At 42.7% G+C, this 25,030-nt stretch overlaps 1 protein-coding gene across 4 annotated transcripts in view; it reads right to left on the bottom strand.

Moving 5' to 3' along the window:
- Positions 1-13,135, bottom strand: part of RALBP1 (ralA binding protein 1) — a 68,278-nt gene extending 55,143 nt beyond the window's left edge. For 3 of the 4 annotated variants that reach the window (XM_077810442.1, XM_077810440.1, XM_077810439.1), the window contains exon 1: positions 12,940-13,135. The gene's annotated coding sequence lies outside the window, so the exon portion shown is untranslated. Of the gene's footprint in view, positions 1-12,922 lie in introns of all 4 variants that reach the window. The other variant, XM_077810443.1, reaches the window with a different exon arrangement.
- Between the last annotated feature and the right edge of the window lie 11,895 nt (positions 13,136-25,030).

The following is a 25,030-nucleotide window of genomic DNA, read 5'->3' as shown; positions in this document are numbered from 1 at the left end:
GGTACAAAGGCTGGTGCATGTCCTCTCCACATTGAGTAATAAACTTACACTGGTTAGGCTTCTGACCAGGGCAAGATAGTCTGGGGATGCAAGGCTTGGGGGCGGGGGTGGGATTGGCTGGTGCCTTTTTGGAGGGGGGTGAGGGGGGGGGGTGAGAAAACCTGGATTTGTGCTGGAAATGGCCCACCTTGATTATCATACACGTTTTAAAGAGAGTGGTCACTTTGGATGGGCTATTACCAGCAGGAGAGTGAGTTTGTGTGTGGGGGAGTGGAGGGTGAGAAAACCTGGATTTGTGCTGGAAATGGCCCAACTTGATGATCACTTTAGATAAGCTATTACCAGCAGGACAGTGGGGTGGGAGGAGGTATTGTTTCATGATCTCTGTGTATATATAATGTCTTCATCGGATGCATACAGTGGAAACTGCAGAAGTGAGCTGTAGCTCACGAAAGCTCATGCTCAAATAAATTGGTTTGTCTCTAAAGTGCCACAAGTACTCCTTTTCTTTTTGCCTTTCTCTGTGTGATTCATGTGTGGCTTTGGGAGCATTCATGAAATTGAGCTGGGTGTGGGGCTCGACATGCTATTGTCCTGAGTGATAGCAGAGCCTGTATCGGTTTGCTGCTTGTTACTAGCAAAGCACTGTGAGAGACAGCCCAGGCTGGAGGCACAAGGATGCACAGCAGAACCTCACTTCCAGGACGCAGCACCCTGTGGATCCTGTCACAGTGCTAAGTGAAGGGGTAAATAATACTTCTCTATTCACTTTCTCCACACCATTCATGATTTTATAGACCTCTATCATATCCTTCCCTCAGTTATCTCTTTTCTAAGATGTATTAAGAGTTGGGATCATGTTTTCCTATGTGCATTACTTTGTATTTATCAACATTTAATTTCATTTGCCATTTTGTCATCCAGCTTTGTGAGATCCCTTTGTTAGTCTTTACAATCATCTCTCTTTTCAGGACTTTACTATCCTGAATCATTTTGTATCATCTACAAATTTTGCCACCTCATTGTTTACCCCTTTTTCCACATTGTTTATGAATATGTTGAACAGCACAAGTTCCAGTACAAATCCTTGAGAGACCCCACTATTTACCTCTCTTCACTCTGACACCTGACCATTTATTCCTAGCCTTTATTTCCGATATTTTAACCAGTTACTGATACCTGAGAGAACCTTCCTTATTATCCTACAACAATTTACGTTGCTTAAGAGCCTTTGGTGAGGGACCTTGTTAAATAAAGGCTTTCTGAAAATTCAAGTACACTATAAAGACTGGATCACCCATGTAATGACATGTGAGAAAGACAAGATGGGTGGGTGAAGTTGATTTAGTAAAAGATATTACCTCACCCACCTTGTCTCTCTAATATCCTGGGACCAACACTGCTAGCATTTATAGATACTGGGATTAGTGATAAATTTTTGTGTCTGCACATCCCAATACAATAGTCTTTTGAAATTTTCATGCTTCCAAGGTCTCAAATCTGTCACGCACAGTGCATCATTAATTACGATTAATGTGAAATGTTAATACCTACTGTGCAAGGATGTTGCAAGACTTAATTAAGCCTTGCAAGGTGTTAATGAAAACATACAAGCCCAGACATAAAATCTACTAATCCATCCTTTCTATGATATTTTACTTGCCCATCAAAAAGTGACTTGCACCAGGCAACTAGAATTTTTCCTATATGACTTAATTAATAAACGTGCTTTCATTGCCTGAATGAAGACTGCTGTAAAAAGTCAAATTATTTGTAAAAATGTGCCATATTCTATGTATATATATATAAGACTTGCTATCAGGTGCTTGTACCTTGCATGAAGGTGCAGTGGAATTACTATGTCATACCTGGTTTCAGAGTAGCAGTCCTGTTAGTCTGTATCCGCAAAAAGAAAAGGAGTACTTGTGGCACCTTAGAGACTAACAAATTTATTTGAGCATAAGCTTTCGTGAGCTACTGCATGAATCTGATGAAAGCTTATGCTCAAATAAATTTGTTAGTCTCTAAGGTGCCACAAGTACTCCTTTTCTTTTTATGCCGTACCAGTAGCTATATTAATTTAATGCCAATTAAGACATAAAGGGAATAAAGGAAAGACCTAAAGAAACTCTCTCAGGGGCACGGAAACTAAGGTCTGGTACAGAGAGATTCTGGAAGTAAAAACCTTAGCCCCAGCCACGTTTGGACTGAAAGTTTTGGCTGTAGAACATGTCTGATTGTTGTTTGAGATTCAATAAAACAAAACCCCTGGAAGGGAGTAGACATGGATTATACAGAGCATATACCCATACACACACATTTTAGGAGAAGGCCTTAAATAAAACTAATAAGTATTTACACTTACTATATTGGCAATGTGTTACAAAAACAACAACAAACACAGAAGCCTATGGTACAGAAAATATAATTTGGGTTTGTCCTACAGGTTGCAAACTTGCAGACTTACAAAACAGTCCCACACAAGGCTCAAGTGAAACATTAGCAGTGTACAGTTCTGTGGGGTGACAGAACATCTTTTTAATTTCAGATTAAAAACTCACATACATGACCATATTTTTTCTAATATCAAGTTTGAAGTTAACAGCATTACTTACCACTGATATACTTTACATCTTCAAAGTGCTATACAAATATTGACTCCCCACAACACCCGTGTGAGTTAGGTAATTGTCCCCATTTTACAGGTTGGGGGTGGGAGGCAAGAGAGCCAGCCAACCAAACAAAAAAACCCCCAAATACTGAAAAGTTACATGACTTCCCCAAAGCTACGCTCAGAATCAATGTCTGAGCCAGTGTTGGAACTTGAGTTTCTGACTCCCAGTCCCATGCCTTGTCCACTCTCTCTTATCTGTGCAATTATGGTGATGACCAAAGACAACCACAGTCCTATAATACTCTATGACTAGACCACAGATGAAGTGGAAAACTACAGCCTGAGAAACTATAGTGTTCATGCTTGCAGTGGTAGTTTCATCATTTAAAGAATGGAACTGTACTAAGACTGTGAAATCAGCTCTTGCAAACAGATGTATTAACTAAAATATGTAAATAGCTTTTTTGATGTAACCACAAGTCTGACAGAATAAGGACAAGTCTGACAGAATAAGGTGTGTTGTGCAACTAAAATAAGAAAATAGCTAATACTGAACAATTAAGATATATCATATATTCTAAATTGCAGAACTATGAACTGTATTCCTGCTAAGCTTAGTGTGAAAAACTACTAGTAACTAAACTGTTGCAATCTGTTTTTGTACATATAGTTCTGTTCTTTGTATGTACAGAATCTGTCAGAAAATAAGATGTATGTTCTGGTGACGCTTGTAAGATATGCACCATCTGCAAGTTACTGTACTGCATCTGTAATGGGTCACGTTGATACAGACACCTCTATGTTTTGCAAAACATATATGAAGCCACATAAGAGAAAAGGGTTGTGCTAATACAGAGTAATTTTTTGATTTTCCATCTGTTGTAAACAAGCAGGCTATAAACCAAAATTCTGTAATCATTTTGGGACAGGCTGGATGCTGTAGGACTGTTTCCCAGAGATTGGTAATGTATAATCTCTCTGCATTGTGCTGATTTATCTTCGATTAATAAACTGATTGAACCTGGGTTATCTGATATTTTAATCAATAAAAGAATATAACTCATTGGTATCATGTCTTGTCTACATCCAAAAGCTGTACCACTGTAACTATACCAGTACAGTTAAAGCAGGTGGCATGATCCCTCAGCATGGACATATTGGTATAAACGCACTTAAATCAGTACAGCGTATTCCCATACGGAAAGGAGAATAAGCTATCTTGGTAAAAGGCATGTTTATACTGGCCTAAGTACTACCAGACTAGGGATTGTACCAATATAATGATCAGTTAAACAAACAAACAAACAAACAAAAAAACAGAATTACATCCCTGGCAGTTATGATACAAAAACTGTGTGTAAACCAGACCTGTATAATATATGTTTGACTATACTGTAGACATGGGCAGTGGGTGGAGCCCCGTTTTGGGAGGCTAACCCCCGGCTCCTCCCTTTCTGCCCGCACCCTCCCCACGGCTGGAGCCTCAGGACTCCCTGCTCACCTCCCGCCCATGGCCAGAGCCCCAAGCCCCACCTAGAGAGCCTCCCACTTGGCCACAGGAGCCCTGGGCCAGCCAAAGCCCTGAGCAACCCCCCACTTGGCTGGAGGAGCCCTGGGCTGGCCAAAGCTCTGAGCGCCCCCACCCTACTGGAGGAGCCCCAGGCTGGCCAAAGCCCTGAGCCTTCCCCTCCTCCCGACACGCAGAGGAGCCCTGGGCCAGGCGCAGCTGTGCCTCCCCTCCCCAGACCCAACCCGCCTCGGGGAAAAGTGTCTGTTAGAAGACGCTTCTGGTATGCCCCATTTAGGTTCTGGGGCAGTGGAGGAGGTGGTATGTGCCTCCTCCTCCACCCAGGAACCTGCATGGGGCATAATAAAGCAAAGCTTCGCCGCCAAACCCCACAACCGGGGGTCCAGCAGCCGCAGCCGCAGCCGCACCAGAGGAGGCAGAGCCTCTCCTGGTCTATTATACCTGCCACCCATGACTGTAGATGTGTCTAAAGTCTGAATTGAAAGCATTTTTTAAATGTTAAATTTTTGGGGTTCTTTAAAGTAAAGGACTAAAAGCACTAGGTAAAACGAAGCACAGGATGGGTGTACAGTGTGCCTCATTTGTGACCTGTGAATGCCCTGCTATTCCATTTCTAGGCTATTTTTTTGAAGAGACTGCAAATCTTATCACATTCTGAGTTGTTTTGTGATATGGCATTATTTCCACATTCCTATGAACTATGGTGAGACCATCAAATTCATCCTCTTATGTGACAAAGTAGGATTTGAATCCAAGACTCAATTCAAGAGTTACATTACCCATCTAGGCTCGCAGTCAAGAACTCTACCCAGCTGTCCATTCCTAACCCTCATCCCACAAACTGTATTTCATTTCCTCCAACAACTTTGTAAAGCATTTTCAGAACATTCTTGAGAACAAGCCAAATAAACTCTATGATCAAGCGGTCTTTGAGTTGCTATGTGAACTGAGAGCACTGTACAGCCAGATTTCAGGATTAAACATTTTAAGTAGTACGCCACTTGCTCCTTGTGAAAGAACTTTTCAGTTGAGATTAGTTTGGAGGAGACTAGCAGCAATATGAAGCACACTTTGTATGGAATTTATAGAGGTAAAAATGCCTAATGAACAGGAAATGTAAAAATCATTAGATTTAAGTAATCCACTGAATTTCTGAAACATTCCGTCTTACTTCACCATATTTGAAACAGACCAGATGGGTACTTATTTCTTCTCCCTAGCACTACAATCAATGTAATGAATGCATTTATGTCCACAATTATCCTTTAGTTATAATTATATTACATTATAATATAATATATAATCTATAATTATCCCATAATTAAGCAATTATATAATTCCATAATTATTTAACGAGTCTTCTTGATACAGTTCAGACTAGTTAATTTTTACTAATTTAGAGAAAGCACACACTACACATGAACCTAAGAACTTTTACAGAACACCCACAGCAAAAACCTTCATCACCACCAGAAAAACATGAGAGCTTCTCTGCTGGATGCTTAGTTTTGGAGATTACTTCTTTCACCTCATGTATTTTGTCCTAATAGATTTGCTCCAATCCCTCAGACAGAGACAAACACTTACAGCAGGCAGGGGTGGGCAAACCTTTTGGGCCGAGGGCCACATGTGGGTGGGGAAATTGTATGCAGGGCCAGAGCAGGGGGTAGGGGTGCGGCAGGGAGTGCGGAGTGTGGGAAGGAGTGCAGTGTGCGGGAGGGGCTCAGGGCAAGGGATTAGGGCAGAAGAGGGGTGCGGGATGTATGAGGGGGCTCAGGGAAGAGGGTTGGGGTGCAGGAGGAGTGCAGGAGGGGGCTCAGAGCAGGGGTGCGGACTGCGGGAGGGAGCTCAGAGCAGGGGTTTGGGGTGGAGGAGGGGTGCGGTGGGGGCTCAGGGCAGAGAGTTGGGGTGGAGGAGGGGTGCGAGGTACAGGCAGGGAGTTCGAGGGTGGGGTGCAGGAGGATTTTGGGCTCCGGCCCTGCGCTGCTTACCTAAAGTGGCTCCGGGGTAGCAGTGGCGCACACCGGGGCCAGGTCAGGCTCCCTGCATGCCTGCTCTGGCCCCATGCCGCGTCGCTCCGGGAAGCAGCCAGAACCACGTCCCTGCGGGGCACAGGGCTCCACACGCTGCCCTTGCCACACCTCCAGGTACCTCCCCTGAAGCTCCCATTGGCCACAGTTCCCCATTCCCAGCCAATGGGAGCTGTGGGGGGCGGTGCCTGGAGGCTAGGGCAACGCACAGAGCCCTCTACCTTCCCTCCACCCTCCTTCGGGCCTCAGGGACGTGGTGCCGGCCATTTCTGAGAGCAGCACGGGGGGCAATCCCGCGGGCTGGATCCAAAGCCCTGATGGGCCAGATCCGGCCAGCGGGACGTAGTTTGCCCACCCCTGACCTACAGGATCTCTATCAAGCGTTCTTAAAACTACCATACCTACCTGGCGAAGAAATAGACTGACAGAGCCAGAAGAGTACCCAGAAGTTACCTACTATAAGACAGGCCCAACAAAGCAAGTAACAGAACGTCACTAGCCGTCACTTTCAGCCCCCAACTAACACCTCTCCAGTGCATCATCAAGGATCTACAACCTATCCTGAAGGACGATCCCTCACTCTCTCAGACCTTGGGAGACAGGCCAGGCCTCGCTTACAGACAGACCCCCAACCTGAAGCAAATACTCACCAGCAACTACACACCACACAACAAAAACACTAACTCAGGAACCAAACCCTGCAACAAATCCCGGAGCCATCTCTGTCCGCATATCTATTCAAGAGACACCATCATAGGACCTAACCACATCAACCACACCATCAGGGACTCGTTCACCTGCACATCTACCAATCTGATATATGCCATCGTGTGCCAGCAATGTCCCCCTGCCATGTACATTGGCCAAACTGGACAGTCTCTATGCAAAAGAATAAATGGACACAAATCTGACATCAGGAATAACAACATTCAAAAACCAGTAGGAGAACACTTCAAACGCCATGGTCACTCAATAACAGACTTAAAAGTGGCATTCTTCAACAAAAAACTTCAAAAACAGACTTCAACGAGAAACTGCAGAACAGGAATTAATTTGCAAACTGGACACCATCAAATTAGGTCCGAATAAAGACTGGGAGTGAATAGGTCATTACAAAAACTAATTTCCCCATACTGTTACTCACACCTTCTTGTCAACTGTTTGAAATGGGCCACCTTCATTACCACTACAAAAGTGATTTTTCCTCTCTTGATATTCTACTGTTAATTGAATTGTCTCATTAGCACTGACCCCCCACTTGGTAAGGCAACTCCCATCTTTTCATGTACTGTATATATACCTGCTACTGTATTTTCCACTCCATGCATCTGATGAAGTGGGTTCTAGCCCACAAAAGCTTATGCCCAAATAAATTTGTTAGTCTCTAAGATGCCACAAGGACTCCTATTAGGACAAAATACATGAAGTGAAACAACAACGAGATCAATATACATCCATTTATTTTCAGTGTAACACACAGGAAGTGGGTTCTCCCTTTTTTTTTTTTTTTCTTTTCAAAAGTGCTGCAACAAGATCAGTACAAACATGTACAGTTGGAATTCTTAAGGTACTGATCACCCTAACAATCAAGTGAATTTGAACACTTAATCTGACACTGACCTGAGAATCCCTTCAATAACTCGGGATTAGTTAAAGAGAGATTTGTCATCAGTCTTTTTTTTTTAAATTCGCTGTATAACTAGCATTCTAAAAATTAGACCTGTTTTTAAATAGAATTGAACCTTTATGGTTGTTAATTCTTGCGAAAATGGATGATACATTTGACATTCTGATTCATATGCACAATGTTGGTATTATTCTCACATACTACATTTTTTCCAACCCATTCCTCATTTTGCTTGAGCCCCATTACTGTCATAGAATCATAGAATACTCCGGTTGGAAGGGACCTCAGGAGGTCATCTAGTCCAACCCCCTGCTCAAAGCAGGATCAATCCCCAATCATCCCAGCCAGGGCTTTGTCAAGCCCGACCTTAAAAACCTCTAAGGGAGGAGATTCCACCACCTCCCTAGGTAACCCATTCCAGTGCTTCACCACCCTCCTAGTGAAAAAGTTTTTCCTGATATCCAACCTAAACCTCCCCCACTGCAACTTGAGACTATTACTCCTTGTTCTGTCATCTTCTACCACTGAGAACAGTCTAAATCCATCCTCTTTGGAACCCCCTTTCAGGTAGTTGAAAGCAGCTATCAAATCCCCCCTCATTCTTTTCTTCTGCAGACTAAATAATCCCAGTTCCCTCAGCCTCTCCTCATAATTCATGTGCTCCAGCCCCTTAATCATTTTTGTTGCCCTCCGCTGGACTCTTTCCAATTTTTCCACATCCTTCTTGTAGTGTGGGGCCCAAAACCGGACACAGTACTCCAGATGAGGCCTCACGAATGCCGAATAGAGGGGAATGATCACGTCCCTCAATCTGCTGGCAACGCTCCTACTTATACAGCCCAAAATGCCGTTAGCCCTCTTGGCAACAAGGGCACACTGTTGACTCATATCCAGCTTCTCATCCACTGTGACCCCCAGTGGGGTCTTTTCTGCAGAACTGCTGGCTAGCCACTCAGTCCCTAGTCTGTAGCAGTGCATGCCATAAGCCTGCAATCCATCCCCATTGTTCCTTTCTGCTGACTAACATGCCCCTTGCTGGATTGACTCTTTACGTAGGCAGCAGGACACCAGCTGAAACTCTGATTCAAAGTAGGAAGCGATCACTGTGCACTAACCTAAACAAGTCCACATAAACATGAGAATATTCAGTGTAGTGTAACTACTGTACCAAAATAGTACTTTGATCACTGGGAGATAACAAAACAAAAATAAAAAAAGGTAACCACAAAAAATGCTTAGTGACATTTCCTTTTTACACAAAAACTGTGCATTATGATGGCTAATTTAGATTGACATTTGCTTTGAACCACTGGATGTCTTACTTTAAAATTAACTGTCACTCAAATCGGCAATCATTCACTTTAGTCTGGGTCAATGGCATTCCTGCCTAAAATGGGAAACCTTGAGATTTTCCTCTTGGCTTTCCTCAACTTTTTCTATACCCCTATGTCTCTCTTCTATTTGAAGATATTGACAAATCCTTTTTGTTATTAAAATCTAGAAAACAGGACATCAGCTTTAAGAAGATTCCAGATGACTTGGAATCAACAACTCATTTTGGTGGCTTGCCTGAACAAAGTCAATTCCATTTAATGTCACTTTCACATCTTTTGTACCCATGGCTGTGGCACTGGCAGAGACACTGGTGAAAGTCCTGCAGACTTGAAAAATCCCCCAAACTCTGGAGTTAGGCAGGCAAGATTAGAGTGTTATTTTCCATTTTTACAATGCTGTTCCAGCATTCTATGAGAAGCAGAATTTTCAAACAACTAACAAGCAGTTAAAAGTTATATATACCACCAAGTCAGTGAAAGTTTCTTTTGTGAGACTGCTGACATGTTCCAGGATACAATGGGATGCCTTCAGTGTCATGACTGTTCAGTAATGTCACAAAGAATTTAAATGGTAAAGAGAAAGTCCAATTTTTCTCTATATTGAGCAGTTTAAGACTTTTGATATTTCTATTTTATAAAAATTAGAAAATTAAAAAAAACCAAAACCAGAAAGCCTCAAAGAATTACACTAGAAATAACCTCAGTGTTATGAACACCAGTGTTATGAACTGACTGGTCAACCACACACCTCATTTGCAACCGGAAGTACACAATCAGACAGCAGCAGAAACCAAAAAAAAAAAAAAAAAGCAAATACAGTACACTACTGCGTTAAACAAACTACTAAAAATAAAGGGAAAGTTTTAAAAAAGATTTGACAAGGTAAGGAAACTCTTTCTGAACTTGTTTAGTTTAAATTAAGATGGTAAAAAGCAGCATTTTTCTTCTGCATAGTACAGTTTCAAAGCTGTGTTAAGTCAACGTTCAGCTGTAAACTTTTGAAAGAACAACCATAACATTTTGTTCAGAGTTACGAACATTTCAGAGTTATGAACAATCTCCATTCCCAACGTGTTTGTAACTCTGAGGTTCTACTGTAGTAAATATGGAGCCGGAAGGGCAATGACTTCCCTTGGTCCTCGTCCAATTTATGTTTTTTCCAGTCACTTTTTCTATGTTTAAAATTTCTTTCAACCCTTTTACAATGTTAAAAACATGCACACAAAATGGAAAACTAAGCTCCCAAATATTGTAAATACTTACATGAGAGTAGTCTCACCGATTTCAGTGAGACTACTCAAGTGCATTAAGCTAAGTATGTGTGTTTGCTTGAGCCCCTTTACTGTCATACGACAGCAATCCATCCCCAGTGTTCCTTTCTGCTGACACTGGTTACATGTTGCCAGATTTTATGTAATAAGAAAAAAAAAGAGTATACAATAGATTATTTTGAGGCAGTAATATCTTAAATATTCATCTATCTAGCCTATCAAGTATTTTTAGTTGGCAGACTACCATTAAACTTTTGCAAACAGCAATACAAATAATATATAACATAAAAATTAGAGTTGTATTAGTTTAGTGCCTATGTGCTCGATGCAGCATACACACACATAACAAGGATTTTACACACAAAAGTTGTACTGCTTTAATTACACTGGTACACTGAGAGTAGTATAACCCATCTAGTGTGGACCCAATTATTTCAATATAAAGATGCTTTACACCAGTTTAGTTATTTCCATACAGGAATGGAAATAAGTTACAATGATAGAAGGCACCTTTATACCAAGATAAGAGTCCACATTAGGTGGCATACTATTTTAACCATTTGTTTAAAAAACATATCATATCCCTAATTGAAAGTTATACTAGTACAAAAACTATGTTTACAGCAAGCCAAGTTCAAAAATCTTACAATCTAAATAGACAAGTCAAAGGGTGGGAGAAAGGAAGTTTTATTATTCCCATTTTACAGATGGGGAACTGTGGTAAAGAAAGATTAAGTTACTTTCTCAGGCAACACAGGAAGCCTTTGGCAAAACCAGAAACTGAACCCAGATCCACACTAAGTTATCATACTTTTGGACGCAAATAGCTGAAATGTGTGTTTATTCCAGTATATTATTTCTCTCATCGTGCCCCAAAGACTTGGAAGGCACTCTCTCTAAACATCTACAAAGCTACCTCACTATCCACCTTCTAATCTCCCCTCAGAACTCCCCTTTTGCTGTGATGCCTACAGAAAACATGATAATGGTTAGGCTGCTAGTATGCACAGACCACTGCCTACCATGCTGATCAATACCGCCTCACTGTTTAATTGTACTCCACCATCTGTCATCTCTTGTCTCAAACTTAGACTGTCAGCTCCCAGAGCAGAAACTGTCTTTTTGTTATGTGTTTGTACAGCACCTAGCACAATGAGGTCCTGGTGTATAACTCTGGCCCCTAAGCATTACAAATACTAAATAATACTGATTTATATATTACTAGAAGTCAACATGAAAAAAGTTGAACTGCATCATGCAATAAAGGCTTTATCCACACCTGTATGATTATTGAGATCCCATAACATTTTTGTAAGAGTAGAGATTGACCTCAAATGCTCTAATAATTTCCCCTCCTTCTTATTCTACATCTTACTAGATGCCACCTGACTGCCACCTTCAAGCTTATTGGCAGATGCATTTTAGTGATGCTGTACGTGTATTCTTTGAAGTGGATCAAGAGCGTTCAGGATGAAAGGTGCTACACCTGATTGATCATTATCTTCACTCTATGTGAGCAGGTCCACTCTGTTCCACTGCAACAATGGACTTTGTCAATCTCAAAAAAAAAAAAGGGGGGGGGCTGATTTGTGCAGAAGGCAAAGCTTTCTTAGCAAATTACCCAGGACTGTGGAACTCCTCAGAATGACTACAAACCTCAGTGTTTCCAGAACAAAATGTTCTTTGACCTAATGCACTTTCCTCCCCATGTTCTGTTGCCCCCTTCATTCCATTTTGCTTTAATGGATAACAAACACTTTCGGACAGGGTCCACCTTTTTACTTATATAGCACAGCTGTAACAACAAATATACTATTAATGGCTGGTACCGTGCACACCATAGCAGGTACATTCCAAACACGCTATATATAAGAGCATGATGGCAGTTTTGTTTCTTTTATGACAGATTTCCACTTCAAGGAAATAAAGAGTAAGTGGATGAAAAAGACAGGACAGTAATATGTAGCAGCACCACAGTCCTCCCCATTGGTGCTATAGGCGAAGCACAGAATCTCATGTGTGTTTCACAGCATACAACCATTTAGGAGTACGTGGGGTGCAGGGAGCTTGGTATCTGCCACTGGGAGGTACGATGCTCACCCTGGGAGAGGACAGCAGGTGCAAAAGCTAGGTGCCTCCCCCAATCCCTGAGGGCACCGGGCTGGGGCAATAGGAGATGCGGGCATACACAGCCCCTGTCACTGTTGCGGGGTGGGGGGGGCTGCTGGGCTCTGCCACACCCTTGCCCAGGAGACAGCACGGGCAGCAGCAGCCTCGAGGAGGTGGTGGTGGTGGTCCCCGGTGTAAACGCTTCTCCAGGGAGGGCGCTGGGGGGGGGCGGAGGAGGGTCCCTGGCGCTCGGGGGGGGGAGAGGGTCCCTGGGGGGGAATCCCTGGCACTGTCCCTCCCCCCGGGGGCCGCACTCTAACCCCCCCGGCCCGGAAGTCACTCCCCCCCCGGTCGCCCCACACTGGGAAATGGGGGCGGGGACCCCCACATACGCGACCCCAGCACCGACCCCGGGTTTCCGCTTGCCTGCAAGGCGGCTCGGCTCCGCCTCGGCCTCACGCGCGCCCCGCCTCGCGCCCCATTCCGCCTCCGCCGCCCGTTTACAAGGACGGGTACGGATGCGTGAATACAGCGAGCCTGCCAAAGCGCATGCGCCGGCACCAGCCTTTCCCCCACCCGACTGCCCCCGGCAGCGGTAGGCGAAGGGGTCCGCATGCGTGTAGCAAAGGCAGCCACAAGAGGCGGGATGGAGCTGCGCGTGCGCTTCGCAAACGGCGGGCGGGGCGCGCATGCGTATTCTCGGTGAGTACGCGACGGGGAGACGACTGTGCGCTAGCGCACGGCTGGAGACAGTTAAGTCTCCGCCTAGTGGGTGTTACATGGCCGCGTGGGGCATGCTGGGAATTGTAGTTCCATCCCTTGAAGCAGAGGCCGGGACGGAAGGAGGTTGGACGTCGGAGGGTGGAACGCCTCGCGCTGTGCCCGCGTCCAGCTCGCGGGCGCCTCCTGCCCACGGTCCGCCTCAGCCGCCCCCGGCCGCCCCGCCGGGCTTTTCTCTGGCCACGGTGCCCAGGCAGGGCGGGTGCCAGCTGGACCCGGAGCGGTCTGGGTGGGTGGCTAAGAGCGAGTCTCCCAGCCCCGCTTTCTGTTTGGAGCTTGGCTGCTCCCCGCGCTCTGACATCTGTGCGGCGACCCCGAGTGCCTCCAAATCCGGGGGGGGGCGGGGGGGGGTCAATGATCCAAGTCCGGGGCCAAGGGGTGCCCCAGAGGTGCAGCCCCCTGAGTGAAATAGCTTTCCTTAAAGGTGACGTGTGCCGGCAGCAATCAAAGCAGAGTCCCTGCGCCGGCCCTGGCAGCGTCAGGCCTTGGGGGGTTCAAATAAAAATGTTCTTTGGCCAAACTGCTTCTCCAGCTCGGTGCCCGCCAGGCGGGTCTAAGGCCAAGTGGCTCAGCCACTGAGCGTGTGCAGGAGGAGAGGCGCTAACGCGCTGGATAACTACCCGCAGGGCTGCCCCACACTTGTGTTCCCAAAGATACCGGTTGCTGCTCTGCACCTCCTCCCCTTGTCAGTAGAAAGAAGAGGTCTTGGCTCCTGTCTCAGAAGGAATCTACACGTGCAGTGAGCGGAAGAGAGACTTGGCACTGTGTGTATGCGATGACTACAGTGGGAAACTGAAAAGCCTAACACCCACATTTACTTCTTCCATTTGAAAACAAAACAAAAACATCACATTTCCATGTATTTGCTGATCACAAACAGCTATTATAAACTCTTTTTAGGTCTGCAATATTGCTTCATTAAGTAATTATTTCTTACTCACTGTACAATTATTTGCTGCACTAAATAATGTCATTTGCCAGGAAAAAAATTAGTATCAAAGGAAAAAGCATTCATAGTATTCTGGATATTTCCAAAGTGCCTGTCCAATAATGGGAGAACCAGCTAGCACTTTTCAGTCCATCAAAAACACAGATTCTAACAACTCCAAAATAAAATTTACCAATTACGGTAGAAAGGGTGTACAAAACACTGGACTATGGAATTATTAACCTGTTGTGGTCATTGCATCTGAGCCCCAGGCAGCAGGCACGGTGCAGTCAGGGCAGCAATCTGAAACAACCCAAGGGGACAACATATCTTGCTGCCATCTGCCTCTGTCGAAGGGGGGTGTTTATTTCAGGAAAGGTGACAGGACTGCTGCAGAATGGTCAGAAGGCGCTGAAACTTGGTTTGAAAAGAAAATAATGCTAGGCAAATGCTCACTGGGAGAGGAGGGTGATTTGGGGGATCAAGTAATGAGGAGGGACGGTGTGGGACACTAGGGAGGAAGCCTTGGAGGAGACAAAAGTACCAGGCTGTCATCCATCCTCTCATTCCTCTCCCATCTACAGAGGTGTGATCCCCTCTTCCTTACCCCCATCATGTGAACCAGGTTCTAGAGGAGGTTTGCCTTTCTGGCTGCGTCTGAGCCCCTCTCCCTACCCGCCACGTGAACTGGGATCTGAGGTCCTTATGAAGGTTTCTGGGTAGTCTGCTAGAAGGATTAGGTAGGTTTGGGAGTGGGTCTTGCAGCCTTTTTCAAAGAGGGAGGGAGTATCATTGGTGGAGGATTGGCGAGGCGGGAGAGTCTCCACAAAGTGATCCTCTCGTAGATTTTTCTCTCCCAGAGGGCCCTGTCTTGCATTTGAGTGCAGGATTGGATGAACTGGCCCATTGATCATTGAAAACTTGCTGTAAGTAGTTCATATGCTCTGCAAGTCTCTGTTGCTTTAATTTATTTGAGGTGAAATGTGCACCACAACAGGACATGCCAGTGGAGTTTTTAACTTTCTTGAACAAATGATTTGGCTGGCAGAGCGTACAGCCTCCTATACAGCCAGACCTCTTGCAATCTTTACAGACCAATGGCAAACTTCACAAGGTGTCCAGAGGCCCATAGGAAAAACTTCCTAATGCTAGCCCCAGACTGTAGCAGATATAATCCTATGAACTAGTGGTAATCAAGGCTTCTGAACGTTAGAAAAATAATCACTTTGAGACTATTTTTGAGTTTGGGATTTAGAAAACTAAAATTAGAAGACTATTCAAAATATGAAGGTCCTCATTTTTCAGAATTTCATATCACAGAAACTTCTGGTCCAATTCTCCAAGTTTGCCAGAAATTTCCTTTGGCCAGAAACCAGACCTTTAAAAAAATCCTTTTTGCATGCGTGCGCGTGTGTGTATCTTAAAGTGGGGGGTTTGTAATTAAGTTTACAATGGAAAGTTATTTACACTCTGAACTGTAGAATTGCTACCTCGCTTCCATTTAGTACAGTAAATATTAAATGTTAACGTACATCAGAGCCCTAGTTAACCGAGGTTCTGTCAAAAGGTTAATAATTCCATATTCAAGTGTTTTGTACACCCTTTCTACCGTAATTGGTAAATCTTATTTTGGAGCTGTTAGAATCTGTGTTTTTGATGGACTGAAAGGTGCTAGCTGGTTCTCCCATTATTGGACAGGCACTTTGGAAATATCCAGAATACTATGTATGCTTTCTTCCTTTGATACTAATTTTTTTCCTGGCAAATGACATTATTTAGTGCAGTAAGTAATTGTACAGTAAGAAATTATTAATTACTGGTCTAAAAAAAGTTTATAATAGATGTTTATGATCGGTAAATAAATGGATATGTGATCTTTTTGTTTTGTTTTCAAATGGAAAAAGTAAACGTGGGTGTTAGGGAGACAAATCTTAGGCTTTTCAGTTTCCCACTGTAGGCATCGCATACACACAGTGCCAAGGCTCTCTTCCGTTCACTAAACATGTAGATTCCTTCTGATACAGGAGCCAAGACCTCTTCTTTCTACTGACAAGGGGAGGAGTTTGGGAGCAACAACAGGTATCTTTTGCCTGGTCACCTTCTGGAGTGTCAGAGCTTTCCTCCTGCTGGGGCAAGGAAGCACAGTTCTTACTCCTTGCCTGATCTTGCTCACAGAGGAAACTCCACCACATTCTCAGCATCTTCCTCGTAGTTTAGGGACTCTTAGGGTGTGGAGGTCACTGTACTTTTAAAATTCTCTAAAGTTCCCAGTGTTCCTCAAAAAGTGGATGTCATCTTTCAACACTACCAACCACAACACACGGCTATATTTTTAGTCTGTGCATCACAACCATTTTAATAGATTTGCAGTAGTTGCCATCCTAGTGGAGGACTCATGCAAGTGTCTTCATCTTACTGTAGTGGACCTCTTCCATTCTCTTAACAAAATTATACAATGCAGTTAGAGGAGCTTATCTGCTAGAAAATCTCACTTTGAAACACTGTGTGCAATTCTATACAAAGAGAAATGCTGTGGGTCTCACTTCTTCCTCCTGCGAGCATAGTAGTAGGTGTGAGGAAAGCCACATGCAGCTGGGTAGTCCTGTAGTAAGGACGGTGTAGAACATTGCCTTCATTGACTCTTTCCACGCCAATGCCGAACTATGAGTCTATTCCCAACAAAGAACAGCTGGAGAAAACAGCAATTGTTAGGTAAAGAGGGAAATGTGATGTGGCCTGCACCTAGAAACTCAGCAGCACATCCATTCTTCTGAACAGAGGTTTTGTTAAATACAAAAAACCTAGTGTTTTCCATAATTCAATTAGAATATAACTAAGTCATGTTATATTCTCCTTAAAAATGTTGCAAGAGTAGAAAACCCAACCACTCTTTAAGAAGCATCGATAAACACATAAGGATCAAGTTAGCTCTATAGGTCTGCACATTCACTTTGCTTTTGGAATAAACTTAGAATGAAGCTTCATGGTTACCAGTGATATACCTATATCACAAAGCAGCAATATATTTTGACTTCCGCATTTGCCAAGGAGTCATCTAGCATCTTTTTTGATTCGTCTTCACCCTTCCATATAATACGAGAGAATGGAGAAATAATTTGGCTGTTGGTTGAGCATGTGATCGGTGCCAGGAAATGTATCTTCCATCTCAGTGCCTACTTTGTTTGGTGTCCCTTAAATACATTTTTGTACTCTGCCTCTTTTTAAATGTGAGTTTCTGGATATGTTAAACACCTGCATATCTTGAATCTCTTTCAGGAGTCTAATCAACAAGGGAATTTGTTTCAGTAAGTAGTGCTCTGACTCATTTCCACAGCCTTCAAGCATAATCCTAGAGCTATTGGACACATTAATACTATGGCAGTTTGCCACCTGCTTCATTTATTCACTTGAGATTCAGTACTCCTTGATCTCTACAGAATGGATTCTTTGTGCAACTTTCTGTGGTAACGTAAGGGTCCCCCACAGGAATTTGTATGTGTCTATTCAGTGGAAAATACAAAAGGGAGGGTTGTAAACACGCTGATTAGTGTTCATGAGCATAGAGATATTTTCCTACAATGTATTTCCTAACCAGGCAACTCCCACACATTCCTTTAGAAGAAAATCCTAATGTCAAAGACTAACTGTTACAGTTTAATATTACAAGCAATATTTTTGTCATACAAAGGCTATAAATACAGCTGGCAACAGGAGGAAACAAAGGTTCCTTCACTAGCCACTATAGTTCTTTTAGATGATTGCTTGTATGGATCCCTATTCTTAGGTGATGTTCACCAGAACACTCAACTCCCAAGAATGGGGATTCATATATAGGCAATTCTCAGTGTAAGCCCACAATCATCCCATTGGCTAACTAATGCAGAATGAAACTTTCTCAATTTCTGAGGGCAGACAGGTGAAAGCATATTACACTGCACTAGCTTCCAGTTCACTGTCATGTGAAATTCACTATATCAGTTTCTACGTCTGTAAAGCTCTAAGCGGCCAGGGTCCCGGTTACCTCAGAAATAGTCTCACTCCGTTCATCTCATTACATTTACTGCTGGCAGAATCTTGTTGTCTGTCTGAAGGAGAGAGCGCATAGGAGATGGGGTAGGGTATCTGAAATGACAGGCCCTCATTTTGAAATTCAATCTCGCTGCTACAACTGAGCCTCACAAGTATAATAAATAATGGGTTGGAATTTTGGAAAGGGTGTGTTTAGCAAAACCAAGAAAAGCACAGCTGTATAAATTAAGAAGTGTTCATTCCCTCTCCTGCCAGCTTTAACACTACTTCAGGAAAGGCAGTTGTTTGTCTGTTTAGGAATCATGAAAACTATTTCATGGAAGATTTTAAGTACACTGCTGAACTGATAGGCTAGACCAGTTCCGGAGAAGCCATTCCAGTCTCTGAGGAAGTAGGTTTATTTAAAGAGTTACAGAAAATCTAGTTGTCCCATGAAGAGTTCCTGTGGCAATTTTGAAGACTGTATTCTATCATTAGGTATAAAACAGGGATTTTAGTCCTGTTTTACTGGGAAATCTCAATGCAACATTCAGTTACGGAGTTTTTACCAACACCACCATAATAAAAAGGCGGAAGAGGTTAACAGAGGAGAAAAATCTAGTGCATCTTTGCAGCATGCTTCTCAATATTGCAGAGGGATCCAAGGAGACAACCAGGGGTAAACTTGAACACTAAAATTAAGGGTTGACTCGGGCTACAGCTACACTACAGCACTTACAGCAGCACAGTTGCACCGATGTAGTGCTTGTGGTGGAGACGCTCTAAGCCAATGGGAGAGAGTTCTTGCCGTCAGCTTAATAACTTCTGCCTCTGTGAGAGGCAGGAGCTTTGTCAGCAGGAGTAGCTCTGCCGCTGACATAGTGCTATTTACACTGGCGCTTAGGTCAGTATAAACTTTTGTTGCTCAGAGCTGTGGATTATTCACACCCGTGCCCGACACAAGTTATACTAAAGTAAACTGTAGTGGAGACAAGGTCTGTGTATGCAAAGCCAAATGATTTACCTTCCACTCTTTACCAAAGGCTCTTAAGCAAAGTAAGGTGTCAAGATATAAGAGGGAACCAGTCCTCTCATGGATCGGTAACTGGTTAAAAGATAGGAAACAAAAGGTAGGAATAAACAGTTTTCACAGTGGAGTGAGCTAAATAGCAGGGTCTCCCAAAGATCCGTGCTAGGACCAGTTCTGTTCAACAGATTCATAAATGATCTGGAAAAAGGGGTAAACAGTGAGGTGGAAAGTTCACAGGTGACACAAAATTACTTAGGTTTCAGAGTAGCAGCCGTGTTATTACTTAGGATAGTTAAGCCCGAAGCAAACTGCAAAGAGTTACAAAGGGATCTTCCCAAAGCTGCGTGACTGGGCAACAAAATGGCAGATGAAATTAAGTGTTGATAAATACAAAGTAATGCACATTGGAAAACATAATCCCAACTATATGTACAAAATGATGGGGTCTAAATTAGCTGTTACTAAATTAGCTGTTACCACACAAGAAAGAGATCTTGGAGTCATCATGGATAGTTCTCCAGAAACATCTGCTCAATGTGCAGCAGCAATCAAAAAAAGCAAATGGAATATTAGGAACCACTAGGAAAGGAATAGATAATAAGACAGAAAATAGCACAGCACCATTATATAAATCCATGAGACGCCCACCCCTGGAATGCTGGATGTAGTTCTGATCATCCCATCTCAAAAAAGGTGTATTAGAACTGGAAAAAGTACAGAAAAGGGCAATGAAAACGATTAAGGGTATGGAACAGCTTCCATATGAAGACAGATTAAAAAGAATGGGACTATTCAGCTAAGAAAAAAATGACTGAGGGGGGATATTACAGAGGTCTATAAAATCACAAATGGTATGGAGAAACTGAACAAGGAAGTGTTATTTACCTCTTCATACAACACAAGCCAGGGTCACCCAATGAAATTAAAAGATGGGAGGTGTAAAACTAACATAAGGAAATAGTTCTTCACAGAAGACACAGTCAATCTTGTGGAACTGTTGCCAGCGGATGCTGTGAAGGCCAAAAGTATAACTGGGTTCAAAAAAGAATTAGTTAAGTTGATGGAGGAAAGGTCCATCAATGGCTATGAGCCAAGATGATCACGGATGCAACCCCATGCTTTTGCTGTCCCTAAACTTCTATTAGAAGCTGGAACTGGACAACAAGGGATGGTTCACTTGATAAATTGCTCTGCTCTGTTCACTCTCTCTCAAGTTTCTGGTACTGGCCACTGTTGGAAGACAGGATACTGTGCTAGATGGCCAATCTTATGTTCTTATGTGCACTGGAGAAGATCACAACTCCTGATCAGAGGTGGTCACCATTCATCTCTCAGCTTGTGGAGAAAGGGGAAGGGGAAAAAAGAAAGGAAACTGCCTTAAGAGAATTGCAGAATCAATTCACATTTGGATCCTCAATGACAATTGCCTTAAAAAACACCCACCCACCCACCCCACAATTTAACAATACTAGACAGATAGTGAAAATATCCTGAACGTCTTCCCCCCCCCCCCCCCCCAAAAAAAAAACAAAAAACAAAACAAAAACAAAAAACCTCAAGAGAACATTGCAGGTTCTGGCCCTCAGTTTTGATAAGCTCAGTTATCAGGAGTTAAAGATTCATTTAATTATTCTCCATTTTTAATTTGATCCCAGGGATGCCATACATCTCCACTCGCTGGCAGCTGGGAAGACTACAGGAATAGATTTGCTGCATGATATTTTGTTAACAAAACTAGCATACATTTTTTAAAGCAACTGAAAGCGCCAACTCTCCTCAGGAAGGCAGCAAGTCTAGTTGCTAGTGCAGAGGACTGGCAAAGACAGCTAGGTTCAATTATTGACTGGTACCCACTCTATCTGACCAGTCCTACCTGTGTCACAGGTCCTCCTCCCTGCCATTTGTAATGTGAGCATCAAACCCTTTGTAAAGAACTGAGCTCTTCTAATCAAAGGAGCTATATATAAAGTGAAAAGTATTACACAACTGATGGAAATTAATTCAACCTCAAGCATAAGGGCTCAAGTAAGTATGTTCATATTTCCTCATGTTTCAGTGTAGAAAAAACACATGGCTTAGCTGTGCTCCCAGCAGCAAACCCCTTGTATCAAGTGAGAGTTGAATTCTGCGATATATCATAACATAATAAAATATACGTTCTGATAAGGTGAAAAAAAATCCCTGTGTGACAGCAAACCTGCCTTAAATCCTTGATGGAAACTGAAGTTTGATTAACTCCATTAAAACTTTACTGCTACTTTTAAATTTTACATTTAATGGCAGTTACATTTTGCACTGAGTTTGTCTAGTTACTATTAAGTTTAAAATCTACAATGCGGATAACTTGGGAGTAGCTTTTTGGATAATGCCAATACTAAGGAACGCAATAATGTGACAGCTCTAAGAATCCTGGTACACTTTCTAATTTGTCAGTTAACAAAAATTTTGAAATAGCTAAGGTGGTCTTAGGTAAAGCAGTGGCCAAAACAGAATAAGATACCACTCGCAGAAAGAGTACATGGTCAGCGAGTACAGATTTCTCTGAACAGGAGCAGACAAGATGCTGGCAGATTTGGAAAGAAATAAGAACTAGTACGCACAAGTAGAAAATGATTTTTGGAGGAGCTAGAGGAAGCCTCTTTTCCTAATGTTATTGCTGTTGGCATTTTTTGGAAGTTGTTGCTTTAAGAGGCCATTTTTGTGAAGTAACTTTTAATTTCTCCCTCCTTGCCCTTAAATTCACTATTATTGTTGTTTTCTAGTGCAGCAGTTTAAAAACTATCCATTGATTTAAATAAAGGTCAAGACATTTTGCCATGGTCAAACTACAATACTATTATATTTGGTCAATTAAAAAGATGCTTTTAAAGAGTGCTTGCAAGAACAGCTTACTTAACGATTTTATTTTATAGTGCTCTGGCTACAGATTAACTTGTTGAAGGTAGGCTGCCTGCACCCTTGGAAAAGAACTACTTCAATACGAAGACCCCAACCAGTTTACATTATAGGATCAGGCTCAATTCTGTCCCTGCTCCTGGGGAGAAAAGTAACAGAGGCTACCTCTGCTGCCTTGGCCCCTGAATCAAGAAAGTGATATGAACTGGTGCCGTGGTTGCTAAAAGGCAGCAGGTTGCCTGAAGCTGCCTTTCCATATTCAGTTGAGGGCATCCCATGCCCTCTTCTTCATCTTCAGCTGATGAAGAACAGGGCATGGGAGTCAGCTAGTTGGCTGCTCAGCAAGAGTGGGAAAGGGGAGCTTACTGAAGTCTGTCCCCATTTTGCTCAGGGAGGAGCAAGGAGAATGTTTAGTGAGGTAAGAACATTCTGATGATATTTGGCAGATTACTTAGCACCCAAAAAGAGAAAGTTATGCATGAAACCAACTTCAAAGACTTATCACCCCTTCACCTACCTTGAAATGGAAATGTCGGGTTCTGATGAACGGACTAAACTATCACTTCTAGATACTTCTCTAAAATGTTGAACACTCAGTGTTACTGGCTACATGGGGAAATTGACCAGCATAGCTATTCCAGAATAAGTTTTCCATGTGTATCCCCATGTGAACACTTTTATTCTGGAATAATAAAGTGTGCACACAGGAAGCTATTTTGGAATAGCTATAGTGTCCAAGTTCACAGCCTGCCTTATTCCAGAATAACTTCCATGCACACAATCCGTAGAGAGACTACTTAACTCTTGCCAGCAACCCAAGTATGCAGTAACAAAGGCAGATCTGATTTAGGACAGTGGCTAACCTGACATACAAAACACAAACACAAAAGACTACATGCAAGCTATAATGGCAAGCATTGCATTAGACAACATTTAATTTTCCCTTGGCTGAGTGTGATTTTTGCATTCACCTTAAATCTTGGCATACACATTTTATAAGAGTAAAGGAAAGCCTGTGAAAAGATATATTTGTATATATGTAAAGATATATGTAAATATCACTAGTTTGCAAAAGTTTGCGGACAAACTGACAGTAAATCCCAGAGTTAAAGCAGCTATAGACCAAAAATGATCTACTCAACATATCAAGCTTTATCTATACAACTCTCATTAGCGTTATGGAGTTACACAGCTTAGACCTCTCTCTTTCAAAGAAGAATAAGAAATCTTTTTTTTTCTTATTCTTAGAAGAATAAGAAATCTTTAAAATACATATAAGGGAACGATAAGGACAGGGTGAATTTTGGCAACCCTATGTTGTATGTATCAGATTTGTCTGAAAGCTACATACTTTACCCCAGGCATTTTTTATACTTGCCATGGATGAGTGTCACCCACCAGACTCACACCCTGCTTGTTAGAACAGCTCATGCCATCAGCACTATCTCAGCCATGCGAAGTGACAACTTCTAGTACCAATTTTTCCTGGTAAATAGATTGTAAAAACATTCTCCCCATTCAAACAAAAAAGGCTAAAGAATCCACTCACTCAGAAAATAGCAACAGTAGGAACTGGTGAGCCCCGCAACTATAAATCCAGTTCTTGTTATAGATGTGGTGAGGTGATTACCCCTTATATCCATTACTTAAGAACAGGAAAGTGCAGTGGATGTTTCCTAGGGCAGTGGTTCTCAAACTTTTTTTTTCGTGGACCACTTGAAAATTGCTGAGGGTCTCAGTGGACCACTTAATGATCGTTCCAAATGTTGTTTGTACCATTAGCTAACTATTGTAAAGCGCTTTGGATAAAAGCACTATATAAAAAAAACTTAATACTAATTATGGTTTTTTTGTTCTACAAATAGAAGCACCCAAACAATATTTTAATATCAGTAGTCTTACCTTTGTAATGCAATAGATGTGCCCTCTCTCCCTCGCTGGGGCAGTCCCCGAGTTGGGGCTGGGAAAGAGGGGAGTCTCTCCCTCTCTCCCCCACCACAGCTGCCCCCCGAGCTGGGGCTGGGAAGGAGGGGGTTCTCTGCCCCGCCACAGCATCGACAGAGCTGAGGCTGGGAAGGTGGGCCATCTCTCCCTGGCAGCTGCATCCCTGGAGCTGGGGAAAGTCACCTCTTTCTCTGGCCGCCACAGCCCTGCACGTCCCAAATTCCCCCCACCCACTCTTCTCACCCCACTGCCCCCTCCTACCTACTCCCTATTCCCCCCCAAAGTCACCACCTCACCTTACATGTACATCTTCTCCAGGGTCCAGGCACCTAATTAGTGGAGCCACAGATAGCAACAAAGAGAATTTAGTGGATCAAGAATTTACCTGGGATTTATACCACTGATTGTTACACAAGGGCATTTTTTATTGAGTACTTAAAGTTTAAGGATTTACAATTTTATTGTGAGTGTTTAATTATATAAGTTGACCAGATGTTTCAACTGGATAAGATACCAGTTCAGCAAGGTACTTACACATATGCTTCACTTCAACCCCATGTTTAAGTGCTTTTCTACAATCAGAGCCTAAGTGAGATGTGTCCCAACAATAAAATATTTATTATTTTTCCCTCCATGCCATGTAAATTACATCGTATTCTCCTATAATGGGATTTTCATAGATAAGACAATTTCAGAATGTAACACGAATTGCATTTTGTAGGTTTCATATTTTATATAAAGTAAATACATTCAGTTAGAAGCAAAATTACAATTTTAACTGTAAAACAATTTTCCAGCTGCTAAAAAAGCACTTTGTCACTACATCTTAAGAAAAATAAAGTTACCAACTGAGACTACAGTAATAGGTTTAAAATTAGTGAAATCACTAAAACAAATTTATACTTCAACTCCATTAAAAGCTTTTGCCCTGA

Source organism: Eretmochelys imbricata, chromosome 2 (assembly GCF_965152235.1).
Source record: "Eretmochelys imbricata isolate rEreImb1 chromosome 2, rEreImb1.hap1, whole genome shotgun sequence".
Classification (NCBI taxonomy): domain Eukaryota; kingdom Metazoa; phylum Chordata; order Testudines; family Cheloniidae; genus Eretmochelys; species Eretmochelys imbricata.
Note: the sequence above shows the minus strand (reverse complement) of the source record. Positions and strands in the feature narration are given on the sequence as shown.